The sequence below is a fragment of the Artibeus jamaicensis genome, unplaced genomic scaffold (assembly GCF_021234435.1).
Source record: "Artibeus jamaicensis isolate MK-2021 breed Jamaican fruit bat unplaced genomic scaffold, CSHL_Jam_final contig_466, whole genome shotgun sequence".
In the NCBI taxonomy this organism is placed as follows: domain Eukaryota; kingdom Metazoa; phylum Chordata; class Mammalia; order Chiroptera; family Phyllostomidae; genus Artibeus; species Artibeus jamaicensis.
This window is the reverse complement of record NW_026521844.1, coordinates 3,111,634-3,120,246: the sequence shown is the minus strand read 5'-3', so window position 1 is coordinate 3,120,246 and position 8,613 is coordinate 3,111,634. Positions and strand designations below refer to the sequence as shown.

The window sequence follows — 8,613 nt, the reverse complement described above, 5'->3', positions numbered from 1 at the left end:
AAAATTATGAGGACACTACTTTTTAAAGATAGAGTTGCACTGGATGTAATCTGAGATTTTGCTGGTTTGTTGTTGTTGTTTTGTTTTGTTTTTTTAACTGAGAGCAGTCCCCAACTGTGCACCTCCCAGGCGACAGACAATAGAAGCCTTACTAATTTGGGACAAACCCTTGAAGCTAGTAGAGCAACTGAAAATCAAGGAAAAATTCCTTAAGAGCAAGAAAACCACAAAGAGCACAAAACAGAATCTAGAGCCAGAAAAATGTGTGATTCACAATGTCCATTTTTCAACCAAAAATAGCTCCATCCATCAAAGAAAAGGGAAAGTGTCATTCATAACAAAGAAAAAAGAAGACCAATAAAAACCGAGTGGACCCACGTTTAATTCATCAGCCAAAAATTATATAAATGTGTTCAAAGGATTATAGGGACATATGCACAAAATTAGTGTGAGCTGATTTTAATGTGTTAATAGAAGGAAAACCTCAACAGAGAAATAAAAAAACATGCAAAACTCAATCAAATGCTGAAAAATAGGAATAACTATAAAGGTAAAAAATAACAAGGTTGGTTTAATATCAGACCTGAGTGAATAGAATAATCAGCAAACTTAAAACTAAATTAGGAAAATAACACAATCTAAATAATAGAAAGAAAAAAAGATCAAATAAAAATTGGCAAAGCTTCAGAAACATTAGGAAATATCAAGTATCCAATATATAAGTAGTTGGAGTTCCCCCAAAAAAATCTAAAAGAGATATAAATAATGGTCCCAAATTTCACAAATTTGTCGATCCAAGAAGCTCAACAAATTACAAACAAGACAAAAGTGCAAATACACCACATATAACTCATAATAATAAATCTTTTAAAATCATGAAAGAGAAAAATCTTGAAGTATTTATAGAAAAATGAACAATTTATTTTGCTATGAAAGTTAATATTGGAGTTTTCATCAGAATCTATTGAGGCCAGAAGATCGAAATATGACTTATTCAAATACGCTAAACAAACAATAATATAGTGTCAACTAAAATTTCTATATTTGGTAAAATTATCTATCCAAATAAATATTTACCTGGCAGAGGAGATTCTGCAATCACAAAAGTGGTTTTCCAGGGTGAGGCTCACCCCTTGCACTCTGGGTATGCTGACCCCTGAGACTTCCCTGAATATTGGAAACTCGACTGTATAATTTGTGGTAGTGGGGGACTGTGTTCATGCTCTCCCCTGAAAAAAAAAGAAAAAAGAAAAAATATACACAAAATGAAGCTGTTTTTACACTCACAAAAACTTAGAGATTTGGTTGCCAGCAGAACTGCCTGTACTACAAGAAAAGTTAGTTTTCTCTGTGCGATGGTATATGACATAGGACAATACATGGAAATGTGTGAAAAAGCTTGAAAGTAGTAACTTATTAGTAAATAAATAAAAATACAATTTTATTAAAATTAGAACATAAAGTAATGTAGTTTCTAAAAGTATATTTCTCTATAGTGATACTATAAAACAATATCAAGAATAAATAAAGAATTAATAAATGGAGAAATGTATCATTTTAATGAAACAGGAGACTGGCATTTATATGCAAGTGCAATCAATCTAACACAATAGATGACAGGTTTTTTTAAAGAATGACATTGGAGAAAATCATAAATTTTAATTTTAAATTTTACTCTAAATTATAAATGATCAAGAGTATATTGTTACAATAATATATCAGTGCAGATTAATAGAATGAAGTAGAGGGTACAGGAACAAGGAACACACCAATGTGTGTATTTTCAAATGATTGTCAACTAATTTTTCTATTCAACTAATTTTTCAACAAATCTTCCAAATGACTTTATGAGGAAAAGATAATCTTTACAGCAAATGGTATTGAAAAACCTGTACAGTTGCATAATAGCTGTAATAGTTTATATTTCCTTTAGCAATGTATGAAAATCCATTTTCTTCAGATCCCTGCAAGAATTTGTTGTTGTCACTGATTTTCATTTGGGCCCTTCTGATACCCGTGCCATGAAATTTCGTTGTGGTTTACATTTGCATTTCCCTAGGGATGCATCATGGCTAACATATTTTCATGTGCTTATTTGCTGACTACATATCCTCTCTGGTAAAAATTCCTTCATACTTTTACCCATTCTCTAATTGTATTGTTGGCTTAATTTTATTGTTGAGGTTGATAGTTCTTAACTTACTCAAGATACTGGTCTATTGTGAGATATGTGGTTTTCAAATATTATCTCTTAGTCTTAGTTTGTATTTTTAGACTATTTAAAGGGCCTCTCACACAACAACCTTTTTTTAAAATTTTGAGGCAGTATGAACTACCAATTGTTTTAAATAAATTGTGATTTGGTTTAAGTCTAAGAACTGTTTGCTTAGTCTTGGTTATAAAAGATTTTCTCCTATTTTTTCTCAAAGTTTTCATTTTACATTTTGTTTAATTACATAATTTTTCCATCTGTTATCCTGTTATAACAAAAATATCATAGAATGAGTGGCTTATAAAAAAGTAGAAATTTATTTTTCACATTCTGGAGGCTGGAAGTCCAAGATCAGGAACCAGCAAGGTCCAGTTATGCTGAAAGTCCTCTTTTTTATGTTGCAAACGACCGACTTCTCATTGCAAAGCTCTTCATGGCTGTTGTGAAAGCACCCATTTCATTCATGGCAAATCTCCCCCAAAAGACCTCCTTTCATTTTAGTTACCACTTCCCAATACCATCACATATGGGGTAGGAGTCCAACATATGAATTTAAAAAGGATATAAATATTCATTTCATAACAATGAATTATTTTATATAAGTTGTGAGAATTATGTTTGAACATGTCCAATATTTTCAGCATCAATTTATAAAAAGGTAAGTTTTTCATCACTTGCATTGATTTTACACATTTGCCAAAATGCATTGTAAGTGGGGAACAATGTCGCTAAAAGAATAGAACCCCACAACTCAATCCCTCAGAGAGATACTGATTTAACAATATATACTCCAAAAGAATTTATAAGAATTCTAGGAACAAATTAAGAATTAGCAATGCCCTAAGATAGCCCAAAGCCAACAACAGCCACAATAAGAAAAGCCATTTCATTTCAACTGTGTCTGGCCTTCCTTTAAACTGGCTTAGCTGAGAGCAATCAGCAGAAGGAATCCAGCTTATACTTCTCCATCAGAGAGGGAGAGAAAAGTGGAATATGCATCCAACATTCTGCCTTTTCAGAAAGCTGATGTACTTCGAATGCCTGAGGGCTGCTGAGAACAGAAAAAATCTAGTGGCTTATTGCCGTCAACAGGACCTGCAGTGCTGCAGATAGACACCAACTAGAGAGAGCAAGAGATTGCCCACACATGGAAGATAAACTGGCAAGTGTTTCTACTGGGGAACACTTACACACAAAAAAAGATGCATCTCAATAAAAGATTTGATAGGTCCCCAGAAACTCTAGCTTAGATAATTGGTAAAGGTTTTCCTCCATATGAAGCTGTAAGTTCATAAAGATTGGAAAAAGTGGCTATTTTTTCAAATATACAATGTACCACAAATATAACAAGGTATACAAAGAAACAGAAAAGTGTGCCCCAGGAAAAGGACCAAAACCAACCTTCAAAAACCAGCCCTAAGGAAACAGACACCTGTGAATTCAAAATAATCATATTAAAGAGGCTCAGTGCATTGCTAGAGAAAGAGATACACAACTAAATAAAGGAAAATTCAGCATAAAAAATGAAAATATTAACAAAAATATTAAAAAACAAATTGGACATGAAGAACATAATAATTGAATTGAATAACTCCCTAGAGTGTTTTAACAGAAGACTTCATAAAACAGAAGAAAAAAGTCAGTGAACTTGAAGGTAGGCTACTTAAAATTATGGAATCGAAGAAAACAAAAGAACAAAGAAAAGTAAAAATAAAACAAAAACTTTCTAAGAGACTTGTAGGACACGGCCATGAGGTCAATATATACATTGTGGGAATCCAAGGAGGAGAAAAGAGAGAGTAAAAGGTGCTGAGGAAGTGTTTTGAAGAAATAATAGCAAAAATCTTCCCAAATATGAGGAAGAAAAACATCCAAAGTCAACACACACTTAAAAGATACCCAGTTGGATGAATGCAGAAGCCCACACTAAGACACGTTATACTCAAACACCCAAAAATTAAAGACAAAGAGAAAATCTCTAAAGTAGCAAAAGAAACAAACTCTCATCATGTAGAAGGGAACTCTCATAAGATTATCCACAGCTTTTTCAACAGAAACTTTATAGGTCAGAAAAGAGGGATGTCATATTCAAAGTGCTGAAAGAGGAAAGCTGATAACTAAGAATACTATATCTGGTAACACTGTGTTTCAGAAGAAGGAAAATAAAGGCCTATATATACATATACACACATTTGTATGTATATACATACATACGTGTATATATATGTACATATATATGTATATACACATGTATGTATATATATGCTGGGAGAGTACATTACCACTAGACATGCCTTATAATAATTTATAAGTGAGTCTTTCACATTAAAAGTGTCAATGTAAGAAATATTTGAACCTGTAGAGAATTTTTGTTGTTTATTTGGGCCAAACTGATGGCAACTGCTAAAAAGCAAAATCTCAATGGATTGAAAAATTCTCCAGAAAATGTCAGGTTAGCACCTTATTTTATACATTAGAATCAAAGGAGTAGATATGGGCGGACTCCATGGAATCTATTGGTGATAGATTAGGGAGGCGGCAGAAAGCAAAGCAGGGAAGCCTCTGGGACTGGATAAAATGTAAAATGATAGACACATACTTCTTTGACATAAGTGGGTAAAGGATATTTAAGTCAACAATGAACATAACAATGACACTGAGGGGATCTGTGGTCTCTGATTGAGCCCAAGGTGTTTGGGGAAAAGGAAGTTACCCTGACATTCCAAAGGTCTGTTATCATAGACGCCAAAAACAGTAGACAGTTTTAGTTAAGGTGCAGCTTGACTTTTGCTAGGGGAAAATGGTGACCTAGGACGTGACTATCCACTATAAAAAGCACTCGGTTAGTAAGTTTTAATTTCAGACCATCCTCTGTGGTTAATTTAGGTCTCTGAGTGTGTAAAGTTGCCGGCAGACCTACGCTGGGCTTGTCAGGTTAACGTGTGACCCCTTTTCTTCCACAAATGCAAAGGGCACCTAACAGCAACCTAAAAGCACAGAAAAACATAAAAGTTTTCTGGTAATAGCAAATATATGGACAAGTACAGAATTTTGTAAGTATGATGTTGGAATGTAAGTCACTTTTAATAGAGGTATAGGACATAAAACATAAAAGCATAAAATAACTATAAAACTATGTTAATAGACACAAAACACAAAAATCATTTTTTTTGGCGTTAGCAATATAACATGGGGTATGAATGTGAAAGAATAAAATATTTGTATGTGACTGAAGTTATCAGTTCACAATAGAGTTATTATATTATTATAAAGTGTTTTATTTACTCCCACGATAACCACAGAGAATATATCTATAGAAAGTACACAAAGAAAAATGAAATAAAAGGTCTGGTCAGTGTGACTCAGTTGGTTGGAGCTTTTTGCTATAATTTACTACACCATTATAGATTCTGATTCTAATACAAATTAATTTCATTTAAAAGGACTTCATATATTTCTCAGCATTTTGAATATAGTAGTGATTAATTTTATATTTAAGTTTCTGCCATCTAAAACACAGTAGAAAGTGATCTGGAAAAGTAAAGTGATCTAAAAAATGAAGGGTATTATTTATAACTTTAAGAAAGTTAGTTGTACCTGGCAGAGTTATGCAGCATCATGACAGCTGGTATTAAACATTTAAGACCCTGGTATTTTGATAACAAGGAATAATATGAACAATGGTCAGTGCTCTGTTTGAATGTCAGGGGTGAAGATGGTTAATTAAGCTGTTCAGATGTCTACACAGCAGATGAAGTGAAAAACAAATAAATAGATGCAAACAATTAAACATATCCTAGGAAGCAGTTCATGTGATTGGCATGGGTAATATTTATCTATTATTCCTTTGGGGGATAATGTAAACATGACACCATAAAAAGCTTAAAAAACAGATATCTATTCATTAAGTTCATAGTAAAGACTTTAATATTTACTGATGTTCTCAAAATAAAAAAGGAATGTGTGATATTGACAATAATATTAAAAACAAAGCAGCGAAATGTTAAAAACACATTTTCCAATGCAGAAGCCACTTCATATAGTTATTACATGATATATCTATATAAACATTATCAATTCTGAGGTAAGGGTTTAAGAAACTGAAATTTACTAAAGGGGATATGTACATAGCATCTTATAATAAAATCTAGCAATGACACAAACCTATGATAATTATAATTTTGAGAAAAGAGATGATAAGGAAATGGTGTTAACTGTTGTAACATGATGTTCTGAGTATTAACATAATCTTTCCTGATAGATTTCTTATGGTGTTAGAGTTGGAAGAACAATCATTATGTAGGTTAGAAAACCTGAAAGTAAAAGAAAAGATATCATCTATCTCAAATTACAACTAGTGAAATTTAAAACCAAGGCAGAAACCCATGTAAGAAATTCATTAATAAACATAGCATGTATTTACCTACCTAAAACCTTGACACTAAGGATATAGGTACTCGAGGACTAAGATATGGAACTCTTCCAGGATTGCTCTAGCAAATGTAAGAAGCATCCAGCAGTTACAAAATAATGTAAGAATGGACTTCAACTTCTGGGAATAGGATGTAGACTGAATTTGTCTTATTACTCACACTAACCGCAATTAAAACGTCTGCAAATTACAATCACACACAACTCCGAAAGGTGGAGAAAGTAAGGTAGAATGACTAGCAGCTTCAGAACACAAAGAACAACAATCATTTTGTTTTTTCTTACTTCCCTATGTTTTATTTTTGCTTTATTTGTCCCAGAATGAGTGCTTAAGAAGCCAGCAACTTAGAAACGCTGAGAAACAAAGGCTAAATAAAGCCACAACAAAAGTCTGTTCTTTCTAGTCAAAGGAGATTCTAGCAAGGAGACAACATCATATTATGGCTTTGATTTGCATTCCCCTGATGACAGTGAGGTTGAGTAACTTTTCATGTGCTTCTTGGTCATATGTATGTCTCTGAAGAAATTTGTATTCCAGATCTTTGCTCACTTTTAAATTGGATTAGTGTTGTTTTTATTGTTAGTTTGTAGGAGTTCTTTATATATTCTAAATATATAACCCTTAAATTTATGGTTCATAAGTATTTTCTCCCAATTCTTAGGTGGCCTTTTCACTCTGTTTCCTTTGCTTGACAGACATTTTAATGTTTGATACAGACTCATCATATCTTTACATTTGTTTTTTCTCCCTGTGCTTTTAGTGTCATAACCAAGAATCCTCCTTGGAGTTTATTTCTAAGTATTTTTGATGTTATTGTAAGTGGAATCATTTTTAAATTTTTTTTGATTGCTCTTTGTGAGTGTATAGAAATGCAATTGATTTTTATTTCTGGCTCTCCAATTTGAATGCCTTCTTTCTTTTCTAATTGTTGTAGGTCTGACTTCCAGTGCTATGTTGAGATTACTGAGAGTCTAGTACTAAGAGTGGGCAATCTTGCTTTGTTGCTAATTTTAGTTGGAAAGATTTCAGTCTTTATCACTGAAAATAAAGTTAGCTGTGGGCTTTTCATATATGATCTTTTTACTGTTGAATTAACTGCCTTATATTCCTGTTTTGCTGAGTTTATTTTTAATCATAAATGGGTTTTGAATTTTTCAAATGTTTTTTCTGCATTATTTGAGATAATGTGTGGCTTTTGTTCTTGATTCTGTTAATGTAATGCATTATTTTGATTGATTTTCATATGTTAAATAAAATACCCTTGCATTCCAAATGATAAAACCCTTCTGGTCATAATGTAGAATCCTTTTATTGGGTTGTTGAATTTCATTTGCTAGTATTTTGTTGAGGATTTTCACATCAATTTTCATCGGAAATATTGGTCTGAGGTTTTCATTTCTTACAGTATTTTTGTCTGGTTTTGGAATTAGGGTATTACTTACTTAATACCCAACTCCCATAAAAAAGTTTGGAAGTCTTCACTCCTCTTCAATTGTATATTTTGGGGGGAAGATTTATAGAAGATTGGTTTTAATTCTTTAAGTGTTTAGCAGAAGTCCTCCGTGAAGCCATGCAATCTTGTGCTTTTCATTTTGGGCAGATTTTTAAAATTATTATTACTAATTTAATCCCCTCACTAGTTATAGGTCTATTCAGAAATTTTATTTCTTAAGGTTCAGTCTTAGTAGGTTGTGTATTTCTAAAGTTTTATCCTTGCATGTTATCTAAATTGTTGATGTGTAATTGTTTGTAGTAGTCTCTTAAGATCATTTTCATTTATGCATCTATTGTATTCTCCCCTCTTTTACTTCCAACTTTTTATTTGAAAATTTATATTTTTCTTCATTCTTTGTCTAGTGAAATATTTGCCACTTTTTTTTCAAAAATCCCACTCTTATTTTGTTGATTTTTTAATCATTTTTTCTGTTTTAAAACTATAAGTTCCTGCATTGTTTTACAAGTGACTGGT

General features: G+C 32.3%; 1 non-coding gene across 1 annotated transcript; it reads left to right on the top strand.

Annotated features, from left to right (window-relative positions):
• Nucleotides 1–1,069: 1,069 nt before the first annotated feature.
• Nucleotides 1,070–1,232, top strand: LOC119047273 (U1 spliceosomal RNA). Its single transcript, XR_005082120.2, has one exon. It is a non-coding gene; the product is annotated as a U1 spliceosomal RNA (small nuclear RNA).
• Nucleotides 1,233–8,613: the final 7,381 nt, after the last annotated feature.